The following is a 16,484-nucleotide window of genomic DNA, read 5'->3' as shown; positions in this document are numbered from 1 at the left end:
AACTAACATTTACTTAAATACAAATTGGTACAGCTTTCGTCGTAAAACATGCTTTATTAAATTGATGTTCATGGTCATTTTCATTAACCTATTTTTACTTTTGTCAACTGCAAGAATATGCCCAAGCATAAAACAGTCGAAAGTAATGATATTTCATCTGTGCTACGTTGTTGCAACAACCACTTTTACTCGTATGCTGATGACATCCAGTTGTGTCTAATGGAAAACCTAAGAACATTATGCTGCCTTATCTGGTATTGTAGGAATGAGGATCTGGTCTTACACTAAACCTTAATAAATCAGAGGGCATCTTCATAGGGTACCGAAATTTGATCTGCTGACCTTTTAGTGAAACAGTTTCTTTTATACCTTTTGCTAGTATCAGATTTCCCTACTAAAAAGCTGTAACATATTGCATGAGCATTTACCCTCGGTAAAGCCGACTGTCACACCTTACAGGAAACCTCTCTCTAGCCTAAATGCAAAAAGAATTTCGAGAAATGCTTGCACTCAGAACAAACATAAACCAGTCTAGTATTTCGTCCTGCCGCATCTTTACTGATGTTATAGTTGAACACGACACAAATAGTTGGCATTCCAGGTGACCCGAGATAGCCATTAACGCATGTGAAAGCTATACATGTGGCATTCGACTGTTCGATCACCTCAGTTCTTCCGTGCTCAGTGTGGATGCAACCAGATAGGCGACGTGGTTTGCATACGTTCTGTTTACTTCATCACGCTGTTAGTCACTGATGTCTCAAGCACCTCTGCTCGTATATCGAATACCTATCGTCATTCCGTAACCGGAATACAAGATTTGATGCGTCCAGAATCATGGCAATACCTATGAATAAAACAGAATATGTGATCGTTCCCCTCTTCATTTCAGTGGTACGAATCTACAGCAAGCTACACAGTAACCCCCTCTTATACAGAACCGCTTTCCGTTCTCTAGAGGATTAAAGCTTTTTCCGTCAGCATTGGTGTAGCCTGTCTCTTGCCACAATTTTCCAGCTGTCTTCCTTCTGTCGAACAGCGAACCAGCATTTCTGCTACTTCGGCAGAAATATCCTAATTTTTATACATTTCTGTCTGCTTCCTTTGTCTCATCTACCCTGCCAATATTACGTTATTATTCTAGATTACCTCCAGTCAATTTCTTCTCCAGACTAATTTTCTTCTGTACGTGTCATACATTTCTGTTATATATCATTCCTCACATTCTAGAAAAAAGTAATGACGAAATTACTTAACAAAGTGTTGATTAGATTGACTTTTCTGAAATGTAATATGTTAATTACTATATTGTAATTATTGTTCTAATTCTCATTGTTGTTATCATCGTCGTCGACCAAGGGATCATTAACATATGAGTAACCATTATATCCTGCTCTTATGCTACACATCGTATAATGTTGAATTAATAAGGACGTCTAGTTAGACGTGAGGACGCCTGTCATTAACTGTTACTGAATAGCCTCTGCTTTCCACCACTCCCTTAATACCTTGGAAACTACAGCTAGTGGGAAACTTTTATGCAATCTGGCACAATTTTCTTTTCGTCTTTTGATTTCAGTCCTACCATCAAATTTTCTGTGTCGTCTCCGTTAGTTGTTTAAGTTTATATGCACTAAAAGCAAACGGTGTAACGTCGTAGCAAAACGAAGTTGCTTCTGGTACGCTCCGTTAACACGTACTCCAGCTTTTCCATTTATCATGCAATAAACAACTGTTCTTGAACTGTCAGTCCATAGGATCTAAAGGGAAGCGGTAATGAAGGTGGATGAGCACTGGCTTATTAGGAAGCTGAGAACATATTTTATTTGTATGGGTAATTTTAAATCAGAACTTTGTAAAGCATTAAAACATAACCGTTTTTTCGCGTAAAGTTGAGTGATTCCATATAATCACAAGAATTTTATTTCATATCACATACGTCAAATACGAGTGATATTCGACATAAGAATATTTTTAACTGATACCGGCTTAAAATACGAATTTCGCCATATGAGTCCCGAAATGTAATTAAATTGTACGTATAAATGTATCTGGAACGACGTTACCAAGAATTTTATCACCGTCGCTGTCTGAGAGTAAAGCTGCAGTGACATTTCTGTATAGATAACTGATACTTCCTTCAACATAATTCATGTTGGGCTATATACAAAGGTCCGCAACCAACTAACAGTTATTTTGTGTGTTTTAATTTGTTAAACTCACATTTCACTTTGTCTCTCAGTCTTCCTTCCACTGCCAGGTACCATAATCATAATGGGTGGGGTATACATACCACTTCACGGCGTCAACTCTCCACATTTCGCCAGTGTATCTTAGCATGAAACAGTATATGTGTGTACCATTTACAGTATGTGCGTATAGCGCCTTACTCTTGTGTTTTTGCAGTGTGACAGTTTTGTAAATAGAAATAAATACTCATTCAGGTAACCACTTACCTCATTCAATCCAGCATCAGTCCCCTTGCAGTTTCTTGTGGCGTTTTTTATACGAACGTGTGGATGTTACTTATTATTAAAACAAACCTATTATCATAAGATGCAATATTTCAGGAAACCAGGCGATCAAACAATGGTAACTGTATGTCACAGTAGTTCCTCTGGCGATCTCGGATCACAGCGCTGCACAACATTCACGTTTACCCATCTTATATCGATTATGTTTAGTGTTCGATACCCCGAAACTTTTATTTAATTTCATTCTAATATCGATCACCAAATAATGTATTATTTCTGACAGTGGTTGTTTACTTCGCACTGAAAAAATAGCACCTGAAGCTATGAAATTAATTCATTTTTTCACTGTGCTATAACTACATTTAAAGATCGTTTACAGTATTGACACCTACTAGATAGCAACGTCAGAGAAGTAAGGAAGAAAAGCTTGTTGTTATGTGTTCTTTATATTTAGTTGGATAATCACCTACACGTTTTCAAAATAAGAAATTATTTTGGAAATCTGGAAAATAGAAATTAACTATCGAGGCAAACAAGGAAAGAGGAATAAACAAACGCTTATTCATATTATCACTGTTTAATAGCTCACCAAATGCTGAGCGCTATCGAACTTAAGCTATGACAATAATTTCAACTTTTACCGTGCCTAGCTTTAAATGAGATCCCTTACTGAAACTGGAGGAAGTGTGGCAAGTGCTCCGATAAACTGTATGATCATAAAATCTAATACAATTAACGTTGTGGTAAGAATTTTTCCTTGATGTAATAGCAACAATCTTCTTTGTTCAAGACATTCTTAGCTGATTCATACAGAACTGTGGGAAGCCCAGTGTCCATCACGGAAACTTACAAAACCTTTACACGTTGTAGTTTTCTCAATCAACACCATTTCCACTTTACTGTAACAAAATAATATACATGAAGCTGTCACCTCCATTAAGTAGGAGTTGACGATGTGACAGTTTAGTGTTCGATAGAATTACCAAGATACACGCGTTTGACTACTCTTAATTAATAGATGGTGAGGAAACTAGAACCACAAGCTTCAGAGACACAAAAAGCTAAATAATGCTACAATCATTTGTATCACCTCATCTTCTCAAGTTGGTACACACACTTCTGCAGTTCTGTTTGATAATCTATTAGTTAGAAAAAATCTGATTCAGTATTTCTTGGAACTCTGTAATGTTCATTACTAAAGACAATTACACTCTATAATACTGCAACAATAAGAATTAAATACATACGAGGGTTGTCCAGAAAGTAACTTCCGATCGGTCGCGGAATGGAAACCACTGGGAAAATCCGGAAAATCATTGCACAGATTTGTTGGGCAGTGTCTCTAGTATGCCTGTTGATTGTGTCGCGTCGCTCTTTTCAGTTTTGAGTGAAAAGTGGGCACGTAAAGATGAATAGGGAATAGTGTCTCCCACCGAGGGCCTGGTTAGAGATTTCGCCTGTGTCATGCAGCCCACGTAACACAACTGTCGAGCAGTTCCTTCTTCATGCCAATTCTCGGCCGCACACTGCAGTGGCAATGAAGACGCTCCTGCAGCGTTTCCGATGAAAAGTGTTTGATCACCCACAATACAGTCCGTAATTGGCTCCCCTGAGTCTCATCTCTGCTCACATGAACCGCTGGCTATGAAGACAAAATTTTTCCACAGACAGTGAGCTGCAGACCAGTGCAGATAACAAGCCAAAAGCACAGGCGGCTACTTTCTATGACGAGGATATTGGAAAGTTGATGCAACACTACGACAGAATTCGACGTTGGAGCAGAAACTATGTAGAGAAGTAGGTGGAAGGTGTACCTTACTATTGCAAATGAAACGTTTCTGGCTTTCATGTGGTCTCCATTTCGCCACCGATTGGAACTTACTTTCTGGACAACCCTCTTACTACGAACACGTGTTATGATAAGCTGAAATAGTAACATAATATAGCTATTCAATGGAAGGAACATCTGTTTAATATATTAAAATATAATCTTTATCCCCTGTTCTTTGTGAGCATAACTCAAATCATATCGCAAACTCGGGAACACCAAAGAAATAAAATATGACACCTCACAGAGATAAACTTTTCTTCAGAACAGGTGCTTGCAGGTTCACCATCTCTGTATTGACACAGCGGCAGCACACTATGTGTTGTATTCCTTTCGTGGTGTGGATCTTTTGTAACTAAGAAACGCTACTGTTATGTCCGTTCCTAGCTTTGATGAGTTCGTGGAAGCCTGAAGAGCCAGTACCCCACTCCAGCTCTGCAGTTCCGGGTGGGATGGTCAAGTGGTGGCTTCTTTCGGCATTGCGCCGACTTCTTAGGATCTGAAAAATAAAAGAAAAATTCGCGTTGGGTCAGTGGGGCGTGAAAAGTACTGCCATACTTAAATAGGAAACGTTTCATTTCCTCAAGATATACATGCATTAACATGTAGCGTAAAAATTAAAAATTTGTGTAAGGCAATGGAAGACAAAAACGTTTCTGCAGTTTTTATGAACATGGTAAAACAACTTCATGAATATATTAAAATCATTTCAAAACTGGTTACGAAATATTAAGACAGGATTTATGAATCTCTCCTTCGTTGTTCGAAACATACTGTATATCAATTATGCCCTTATAAACTTGAGAAGGAATTATAAAAGTAGTTATTTACTCTGTAAATTAATTTATATAGACTACTATTTCTGACCGATCAAACTACTGCAGCCGCTGACAACGAAGAAATAGACTAGAAGATGAGGAACTGGCGGAAGTAGCTCTGTGAGGACGCGTCATAAGTCGTGCTCGTTTCTCAGTTGGTAGAGCACTTGCCTACGAAAGACACAGGTCCGGAATACTGTTTTAATCCACCGGAAAGCTTAACACAGGTTACTTGTGTAGAGCAATTAATGGAGAAAGTGGAGTGAAGTCTTGGGATAAATGCAGAAATATCTATCCATATAATAAAAGCGTAACTTCCCGATGTCTGTACATAGGAGATATTTAAGAAAACAGAATATGAGTGGTCTTATAGCAGCAATAGAAGACAAGTCATTATTTTTAGAATTTTGGTTTGTCTGGCTGTTCGTATGTTTGTACACGCATCACCCAAAAACTACGCCACGAAATTGGATTCTGTTTTCACAGTTGTGTTATTGAAAGTCTAACTTAAAATCTGGCATATTTTTCATCCCGATACACCTCTTAGAAACCGAAGTAGCTAAATATAAAGAGTGTTTTCTTTAACTGGGTAAGTGCGTGGAAATCGGAATCATTATGAGATAAAGGGAAACGGTCTCAGGAAACTGTAGCTGCTTTTTTGTGAAAACAATTTTGCCATAATCATATTCTTGCTCAAGACACTGCTACCAAAGCAGAGTTACTATACAAACGTTATCACAGGTACATGCACTGGGTGCTAGCACAGGAGAGAAAAAGTCAGTTTCGTGTTATGTTTCAAATAACGTCTTGTTTCCGTGAATGGTACACGAGCCTACGTTTATGAAAAGATCTGGAGGAGAAGTGGATTACCAAATTAAAAATGTACGTGCTATTTAGAATAAGATGTCCTGCAGTTCACATATTCTTAGCTGACAACGTTACAGGAAGGCAATCATGCAGGTTAAAGTCCCACAACATTTGCTTGACATACTTATTTATTTTTCCTCTGGATAAAAACTTACTTGAGGTGGTCAAGATAGAAATTTGTTACAGCTGTGTGGAGTGACACTCGTCTGTGGATGAAATGTGCTGACATATCTGCGGAGCCCAAGACACTTCGGATAGTTTTCGCGCTTTCACATTCGCTGATTTTGCCAGCTCACAGCCTTCCAACCTAACACGGACGTCGGATTAATCTAAGCGTTTGTCCACGCAACCAGATTTTTGACTTTCACATTCGTTAGCTTCACCAACTCACAAACTACCTGCGAAAAGCCGCTAGCCACAGCAAGAACGCCAGACTTTGTAGAAGTGTCTCGCCAGATAAAACAATCGCGAACATTTGTGGCCGATTGACATGGCGTATTGTCATTCATAACATGAAGTTCATGAATAGCTGCAAATGGTGTCCAAGTAGCCGAACATAGCCATTTCCAGTCAATGATCGGTTCAATTCTACCACAAGACCCAGCCCATTCCATGTAAACCATTATGGATGCACCACCAGCTTCCACAGTGTCTTGTTGACAACTTCGGTACAAGGCTTCGTGGCGTCTGCATCACACCCGAACCCCACCATCAACTCTTATCAAATGAAATGAGGACTCATCTGACCAGGCTACGGTTTACCAGTCGTCTACGGTCCTATCGATATGGTCACGAGCCAAGGAGAGGCACTGCAGCCGACGCCGACGTTGCGCTGTTGCCGTAGCCAAATAACGCCAAATCTTGCCGCAATGTCCCAACGGATACGTTCGTCGTACATCCCACATTGATTCCTGCTGTTACTTCATCAAGTGTTGCTTGTCTGTTAGGACTGGCAATTCTACGCAGACGTCGCTGCTCTCGGTCTTTAAGTGAAGGCCATCTGCTACTTTGTTGTACGTGGTGAAAGATAATTCCTGAAATTTGGGATTCTTGGCACACTCTTGAGAATGTGGACATCGGAATATTGAATTCTCTAAGATTTCTGAAACTGAATGTCCCATGCCTCTTGCTACAACTACCCATCCACGTTCATAGTCTGTTAATTCCCGTCGTGAGTGCATAACCACTTCGGAAACCTTCTCACATGAGTCACCTGAGTACAAGTGACAGCTCCACTATCGCATTACCCTTTTATATCTTGTGTACGCGATACTGTCTGCATCTATATAGGGTGTTCCATTGATCGTGACCGGGCCAAATATTTCACGAAATAGGCGTCAAACGAAAAAACTGCATAGAACGAAACTTGTCTAGCTTGAAGGAGGAAACCAGATGGCGCTATGGTTGGCCCGCTAGATGGCACTGTCATAGGTCAAACGGATATCAAATGCGTTTTTCTTAAATAGGAACCCCCATTTTTTATTATATATTCATGTAGTACGTAAAGAAATATGAATGTTTTAGTTGGACCACTTTTTTCGCTTTGTGATAGATGGCGCTGTAATAGTCACAAACATATGACTCACAATTTTAGACGAACTGTTGGCAACAGGTAGGTTTTTTAAATTAAAATACAGAACTTAGATACGTTTGAACATTTTATTTCGGTTGTTCCAATGTGATAGATTTACCTTTGTGAACTTATCATTTCTGAGAACGCAAGCTGTTACAGCGTGATTACCTGTATATACCATATTAATGCAATAAATGCTCAAAATGATGTCCGTCAACCTCAATGCATTTGGCAGTACGTGTAACGACATTCCTCTCAACAGCGAGTAGTTCGCCTTCCGTAATGTTCGCACATGCGTTGACAATGCATGTGTCGGTGGATCACGATAGCAAATATCCTTCAACTTTCCCAACAGAAATAAATCCGGGGACGCCAGATCCGGTGAACGTGTCGGTCATATGGTGCTTCGACGACCAATCCACCTGTCATGAAATATCCTATTCAACACCGCTTCAACCGCAAGCGAGCTATGTGCCGGACATCCATCATGTTGGAAGTACATCGCCATTCTGTCATGCAGTGAAACATCTTGTAGTAACATCAGTAGAACAATACGTAGGAAATCAGCATAGATTGCACCAATTAGATTGCCATCGATAAAATGGGGTCCAATTATCCTTCATCCCATAATGCCAGACTATACATTAACACGCCAAGGTCGCTGATCTTCCACTTGTCGCAGCCATCGTGGATATTCCGTTACCCAATAGTGCATGTTATGCCGGTTTACGTTACCGCTGTTGGTGAATGACGCTTCGTCGCTAAATAGAACGCGTGCAAAAAAACTGTCATCGTCTCGTATTTTCTCTTGTGCCCAGTGGCAAAACTGTACACGACGTTCAAAGTCGTCGCCATGCAATTCCTGGTGCATAGAAATATGGTACGGGTGCAATCGATGTTGACGTAGCATTCTCAACACCGACGTTTTAGAGATTCGCGATTCTCGCGCAATTTGTCTGCTACTGATGTGCGGATTAGCCGCGACAGCAGCTAAAACACCTACTTGGGCATCATCATTTGTTGCACGTCGTGGTTGACGTTTCACATGTGGCTGAACACTTCCTGTTTCCTTAACTAACGTAACTACCCGGCGAACGGTCCGGACACTATGATGATGTCGTCCAGGATACCGAGCAGCATACATAGCAAACCCCAGTTGGGCATTTTCATCACAGAAGCCATACATCAACACGATATCGACCATTTCCGCGATTGGTGAACGGTCAATTTTAACACAGGTAATGTATCACGAAGCAAATACCGTCCGCACTGGCAGAATGTGCGTGATACCACGTACTTATACGTTTGTGACTATTACAGCGCCATCTGTCACAAAGCGGAACAAGTGGTTCAACAAAAACATTCATATTTCTTTACGTACTACACGAATATGTAATAAAAATTAGGGTTTCCTATTTTAAAAAAAACACACAGTTGATATCCGTTTGACCTATGGCAGCGCCATCTAGCGGGGCAACCATAGCGCCACCTGGTTTCCCCCTTCAAGCTAGACGAGTTTCGTTCTTTGTAGTTTTTTCGTTTTATGCTTATTTCGTGAGAAATTTGGCCCGGTCACGATCAATGGACCACCCTTTATATGCGCACATCGCTATCTCCTGACTTTTGTCACCTGAGTGTAATTTATCATTAAGTTTTCCATTTATTTTTCTGTACCTTTTTCTTTCCTATAGTAATAAGTGTAAGAGCTGCAAGAGTAAGAGAGCTACACATATGTGGATGGTGCACCTGGAGGAGAAAATCACAGGGCGAGCAGCGTCGGTGGTGTACCCATCAGCTGCGCAGTTGTTGGTTGGTACTGTGTTATTCACAGTTAGTGGCCAGCGAGCGGTGACCTGGCGACCGGTAGCGACCAGCAAGCGCGGCGCTAGACGTGCTCCGCGCCCCGGAATTAATTACAGCAGAGGGGAGCGCGGAGGCGGGCGCCGTCCGCCTACCTCCACTACCACCAGCCGGTAATCACCATAAATTGTGTCGCGTCGTACGCGGCACGCGTGCTCCTCGCCCGCGACAGTCCGCGGCCCTATCGGCTGCTCGCACTGGCTGCGTGTCCCCGCCGCTGATTGGACGCAGATTAAATAAGCGCGCTGTGATTGGGAAGGCCCGGCGCGGCTTAGCCACGCTGTCACACGGCTGCTGGCCAGAGATGGCGTGGCGGACAATCCGAGCACCGTGAAATTCTGTTTACCGCCGCCACGAGCGCGGCGCATGTGCCACACAAATCTGGGCGGATGACGTCTCAATAACTAGATGTCTTCTCGGCTGAAATACTGTATCTTACGTGCATTGCATCTTCACACGTACTCCGCACGTCCGTGTACGGAGAGTATTTCGTTACAACATCACAGATTTTCTCTCCTACTCCATTTGAGCGAAGGAAAGATTACTGTCTGGACGGGTAGACACGAACTCCAAAATTCAGAAAATGTCGAGGATATCGTCTACTAATACCCCTGTTCTAACAGGCGCGAATAAAAATAGGGGTGAGGGGGAGTGGAGGCGTCATTTGTGCCACGGGGATGATCAAAATACTTTAACGTGTTTCGTACATCAGTTTCCAAGTTTATTTAACAATTTCAAACAAATAAAGTAGCATGAACATTAAATTTTGGAAGAACTTTCCTGCTTAAGACGTGTGCTTGCGGACTGCAGAGAGCAGTGGAGCCAAGTAAGGCGACCAGTCACAGAGTGGCCACCCCTGACGCAAAATGTAAATTTCACACGGTTCGCGAAACTACACGTAGAACCGGGATGGAGAGATGAGTAAGGCCAAACAGAAAGAGAGGACCATTCAATAAGGCTCGGCTTCTAGGTTTAGTGGCGAACTACAAGCCTGTAGACTGTAAGGTCATGGCGTCGAACCCCGATCAGATGCTACAAATTTTCAGTCTGACTTTACGCTACACTTCATTTACGAATGGTATGGATATATGCCAGGAAAGACAGGTGCTGCGGATTCCATGTTCAACTGTAGGTCCCCTCTATTAAGTAGTATTACTGGTGTGGGTGATGGGCGCACAAGCTGCAGACTTGTGTTCAGAGTCTTAGTGCTAAGTGAAATACCGATAATAGTAAGTCCATCTTTATTGAGAGTTAGCCTGTTTCCCCGACGGCCAGTGCAGTTGTTTTCCGTTGACACCCGCACATGAGACGCACCGTTTGCGATGGTGCCAAGAGGGACTGGTGGCGCTATCTTCTCGGGCCAGAACAGATTCAGTGCGAGCCTCTGACCCCACTCCAGCCCACCCCAGAACCCAATCCTGTACCCGGGCCTGTACTCGAAGGCTCCGTAGCGTTTTCGAGCATGGCGTTTGCGACAATCTTGTAGGTGACGTTAAGTACCGTGGCTCTTCCGCCCAACCAGTTTTGCGCTATGCTATTTCGACCAGAGCTTCCCACACTGTGGAGCTATCTTTAACGCGCCAACAGAGAAGTGAATCTCCGTTACTCCTCATTGAATTCGCAGCAGTTTAAGAAGCGTAACCAAACCTTTGGAAATCTTGTCATATTCGGAAACGTGCAGCGAAATATTTATATCCAACTAGAGTATAGATGTAACTGCCGCTTGTTTCATTTGAAGCAGTTTAGTCTTTCGCTTTTTAATAAGATTAACAAAGTTTAAAAACTTTGTACTCGCATATGGAGTATGTACATACAAGTTCTAAGCCTGGTTAAATTGTGAGGACATGTTTGTATTACAAAAAGGTCAGAAAAGCCATGGCCAACACATTATTATTAGGCCATGGCTGCCACCTTGGTGTTTCCTACCAAGGCCGCCATCACATTTCTAGCTTCCTTCCACAGTTGGAGAAGTCACGGATAAACACAGTTCACTGAATATGCTGAAAAAAATAATAGTTTCACCAGGTGAAAATATGGTGCTGTAAGCACTCAGAAAGTGAATTTTTTCCTGTTTTGAAATAAGTACGCTATTTGATGCTTGGAAACGAGAGGTGATTTCTTTGAGAAGTGGCTGTTGGTATAAAGGGTTAAGAAGGCTGCAGTTTTCAATACGAAACGCATCAGCTATCGAGAAGAAAGACTTTACACTGCTGGTAAAGAAAGGCAGCAATAGCAGCGCTGCATTGAGGGAATACCGCCACCAGAAACAACTGTGAAGAGGCCCCACATCAGTAAATGGGCCAAAGAATATGATTAAGAAATTTGAAGAAACAGGCTAATTAGGTGTTGCAGTAGGGAGAGGAGGCGGTCCATTCCCATGGAAGTTGTGAAATCAGTACAAGTTCGCAATCAAATTTCATAATTAAATAGTCGCGTAACATATATTTTGTACCTCAAATAATATTCTATGTCTAGATCACTCATTACATAGTTATTTATTACATGCTTCCGTACAGTCGTCCTCCGATACTGCAGAAAAAATAAAAGTAAAAAAAAATAGAGTTGACTGTCCCAGAGCAGAGGGAAAAAGTAAATGACAGATACTGAGAAAGCAGTACCGTAGACGAACATATCAGGTTCCAGGATTTCAAAGAATTGGGTCTGAAGAAAAAAGAAGCAACTTCATTAAAAAGGACAGGAACTAAATAACATGAATGAGAATAAGCCATAATGTTACACCAGACACCTCTACAAAATTTAAATTCTGTGCACCAGGATGTGGACCCACGAACATGAAGATTTAAACCATACTGGCATGCGTTAAATAGCGAAGACAGCTAGGAAAATTATACCTGAAAGTAAATCAGCCATAGGTCAAATTACCTCCTCCATTACATATGAACGATATACTGATCCATTATATCACAGGAACCTATTTTAAAGACTCGTCATGGGAACATGAGCAAATTGTTGATTAGCAAAAATGAAGGAACTAGTATGGACGTTTGATGAGAGTGTGGGACACACAGAACTCCTACGTCTTCATAGAGACGCCAGGTCGATAACACTGTAGTCCTCTCAGAGCCGGTAAAGGTCTTCGAATGGACAATGTCTTGGAAATATATTACAAGATGAACTTCCGCAAGGGAAAAACGATAGTTATTCATCTGTATTCAAACTACGGAAAGTGATGCTAAGGGAGCTAGATTAGGAAATGAGACCCTGAAAGTAGTAGATTCAAATGGTTCAAATGGCTCTAAGCACTATGGGAGTTATCATCTGAGGTCATCAGTCCCCTAGACTTAGAACTACTAAAACCTAACTAATCTAAAGACATCACACAACACCCACACCCGACGGATGCTTCGAACCTGCGACCGCAGCAGCAGCGCGGTTCTGGACTGAAGCGCCTAGAACCGCTGGACCACAGCGGCCGGCAAAGTAGTAGACTGGTTTTCCTTTTGGGGCAGTGACGTAACTGACGATAGCCGAAGTAAAAGCGATGCAAAGTACAGACAAGCAGCAGCGAGAAAAAGAGAAGTTTTTGACACGTAAATACGAGTGTTAGGATACGTAGCAATCGTGATTGGCCCGACACAGCAAGAACATTTCCGTCGCTGCGGAAAACGAATTACGTCACTCTGTCAGTAGGCTGTGCCGTTCTGTTTTCGCTCTTCTAGCCAGATGCTGTAGTACTGTGCCGCTGTGATTTCAGTATCTTTCAGGACTGCAGGTGTGGTGTCACCGCCAGACACCACACTTGCTAGGTGGTAGCTTTAAATCGGCCGCGGTCCATTAGTACATGTCGGACCCGCGTGTCGCCACTATCAGTGATCGCAGACCGAGCGCCACCACACGGCAGGTCTAGAGAGACGTACTAGCACTCGCCCCAGTTGTACGGACGACGTAGCTAGCGATGCACACTGACGAAGCCTCGCTCATTTGCAGAGCAGATAGTTAGAATAGCCTTCAGCTAAGTCAATGGCTACGACCTAGCAAGGCGCCATTAGCCTTACATAGCTTGTATCTAAAGAGTCTCACTTGTATCGCCACAATCTCCAGATGTACAACAAGGATGGATTAAAGTTAAGTATTCCAGAAGCTACGTACTTTTCTTTATAGCATTCATTACGTATCCTGTTTCAGACCTCACGCCATCCTTCGTGAGCTTATAGCGTGCATTGCGGTCCCCTCAAACCACACTGTGTCGGCACTTCTGTCGACACATCAGCAGGTATGGACTATTTTACGTAACTTTTAATTTTAGAGGTGTAACTGAGATTTTATGCTACCCTCCTAAATATCAATGCTGTGTTTGTGAAAAATCTAATGCCAAAACTTTTGTTACTATATATATTAAATTTATTTCGTTAACTTTCAAGAACAGTTAACAGTCGAAATGGAATAGACCGATTCCAGCAACATGCGAGTTCTCATGAGTGAGTGGCATTTTCGCGCTAGCCGGTAAAGTCGCGCGCGGTTCCAGACTAAAGCGCCTAGAACCGCTCGGCCACAACTGCCTGCTGTGTAAGTCAGCAACTAGTCAATTTTATTGACATTATCACTAAAATTCCCTACGTGCAATAAGCCTGAACATTCTGAAATGTTTTTAAATATTTCATCGAACTCCGACGTGTCATTGCCACCAGGTTCCTTATTGTGTTTGCAAACTGCGTCTGTGGACTCACTAATGAATGGCCATACTGCATCTCACTTTTGTCTTGGACACTGTTACCTTGGTTCTCTTTGGTATCATTGTACCTTTGTAAGAAAAGGCGCCAATGCAGTACTATACAGCTCAGTATTGACTTATTAATTGACACCACAACAGAATCCGTGAATGGCGGGTAGCTGAATGTAAATTTAACGATTGTCATCTTCGAGTGCTGGCGTTATTATTTCCGCAGTGTCAAACATAGCACTAAAAAACGATCCGGATTAATGACGGCCGAGAAAACAAGATTACATTGTATACAGTAAAATGTAAATGTCAAGTGGCATTGTTCGCTGGGCTGCCTTATGGAGTTGATTCAGCCACCTGTCGGAAATTTCGTTCTTCCTCCGCGCACTTTGGTCGTTTTCCTGGAGGATATGGGAGAGATGTGTCGTACGTGTGTCTACAGCGTGTAGGTGACTATAACTGATGCACGTGTAGTATAGTGCTGTGCTTGTGTTGTATGATGATGATGATGGTGATAATGATGAGAGGAGGGAGGGGGTGAAACCCAGTCCCGACACATAGCCTACCAAGGGGGCCTCCGAGCTTAACGTTCCCACACGACAGACGGAACACCTTTAAGTGCCACAAGCCTTCACTTCATGAGGCCATGTCGCCGTAGTCGTCGCTGTCGTCGTCGTCGCGTTTATGGAGGGACAAACCTAGCTCGACCTGACACAGTGTAAATGTCTAAGCGTTGTTCTTGCTTTACCTATCGGGGTTGGATGCTGTGGCCTTTCTTAGTGACTTGGCGTCTGGTGCCTCGAGGTGGAATTTCCTCCAACCGTCGCGGGGAATATTACTCCCGCAACAGGTTCAGCCAACGCCTCGTCGGCCGGTGGTGTTGCTGTACCCGGTTCACAAGAGGTTGCGGAGGGATTTAGAATTCGAGCCAGGACATTGGCGCGAATACTGGTGATCAGGAACTTTACATCTGTGGTGCCCTTGGCAGCGAAATACTGGCAGTGAAAATTTCATCCACCAGGAGAATTCGGAAAGGGCAACCTCGAAGTCAAGCGTCACCGCGTGGGCATGCGGTGGTGGCCTCGGCAATGCAGGTGAGTATTGTGAAGGGTGTTCTGTAGGCAGTTTGCTAGAGGAATGCTAATTCGGGCAGGACCAATGACAGTAGTACGTTCAGTGAGGATTAGCAAAACCACAACAGCCAAGCCATTGAACAGCGCCAACGTGGCCGGTTGTCACAGCAGCATAAATAAACCACCGTCTATCTAAAATGACTCCACGAGCAGTAGCCTGCCTCGCGGAAGCGAGAAGTTACGAGACGAGGGCCGGCCGGACAGCTAGTCAGGAAACACGCTCGCGTATAATCCGCCGCGCCTATCTGTAGTCAGAAATCCGCCCGGTACAGCCGCGGCCAAAGTCGGCAGCGACAGTGCGCCCTGGGGCCGGGCCGCCCGGCGCCACTGTGCCCGCCGCGCCGCAGGACGCTTGCGCGGCGCTGTACGCGAGGCGAGAGCGGCGGCGCCTGCCCCCTTTGGCCTCAAAGCAGCCGCTATCTGGCCGGCCTCCATTACCGACAAAGCAGCTATCATTAAAGAGCGTGCCGGCCTGTGTTATGCTAATCAGCGGGCAGCCGGGTCGCCCGCGGCGGACCCCTCGCGCCTCTGCCAGCCGCCCGGCCCCTCTCACGGAATACGACTCGGGCGCGCTCGGCCACAACTTTTATTTAACTTGTGTTTATTGGCTTTCTAAACCGCCGCGGCCGCAGCCGCAGCTCATAAATAAAAATAAGCTAATTAAGGCTGAATTCCCGAGAGGTCAGCCCCGTCGCCTCCGAACAGTTCAAACCGTTTGTATGTATAAGACGCTTTAATGCGCCGTCGTCAATCGGGGATGAAAGACTCGGACGCCCTCGTCGGGTCCTAAGCGAGGCGCCGCGGTAGCCGCTACCGAGATGCGCGGACGCCTTTCAGCGCACAAAGGCCGCTCCGGGAGAGCTGCATTAGCGCCTGCTCGTCTTATTGTTCTGGCTAATTACGTTAAAGGTGCCGAAAGTGGCGTGTCGGGGGCTTGACAGCCGCGAGATTGCTCGTTTTTATAAGCGTCATCTGCTGATCACGCCGGTTAAACAGACGATCGCCGGTATGGGAAGAGCCGCGATCCGTACGCTGGAGGTACTGCTATCCACTCACCTACAACGGCGCCATCGCAGTTACCAATAGGAGTAATGATTCCCCCTAAGAAACCATTTTAGTAGAGGTGTTTATAAACACATCAAAAAAAGATTTTCATCACCTCGGTTCCGGGAATTCCGGAACCTGTACAAAAAAAAAGTGGTTCAAATGGCTCTGAGCACTATGGGACTCAACTTCTGAGGTCATCAGTC

At 43.7% G+C, this 16,484-nt stretch overlaps 1 protein-coding gene across 1 annotated transcript in view; it reads right to left on the bottom strand.

Annotated features, from left to right (window-relative positions):
* Positions 1-4,124: 4,124 nt before the first annotated feature.
* The window catches only part of LOC124799045 (forkhead box protein B2-like), a 588,988-nt gene continuing 576,628 nt past the window's right edge, over positions 4,125-16,484 (bottom strand). The window contains exon 5 of the mRNA XM_047262583.1: positions 4,125-4,801. The gene's annotated coding sequence lies outside the window, so the exon portion shown is untranslated. The remainder of the gene's footprint in view (positions 4,802-16,484) is intronic.

This window comes from Schistocerca piceifrons, chromosome 5 (genome assembly GCF_021461385.2).
Source record: "Schistocerca piceifrons isolate TAMUIC-IGC-003096 chromosome 5, iqSchPice1.1, whole genome shotgun sequence".
Taxonomy (NCBI): domain Eukaryota; kingdom Metazoa; phylum Arthropoda; class Insecta; order Orthoptera; family Acrididae; genus Schistocerca; species Schistocerca piceifrons.
Note: the sequence above shows the minus strand (reverse complement) of the source record. Positions and strands in the feature narration are given on the sequence as shown.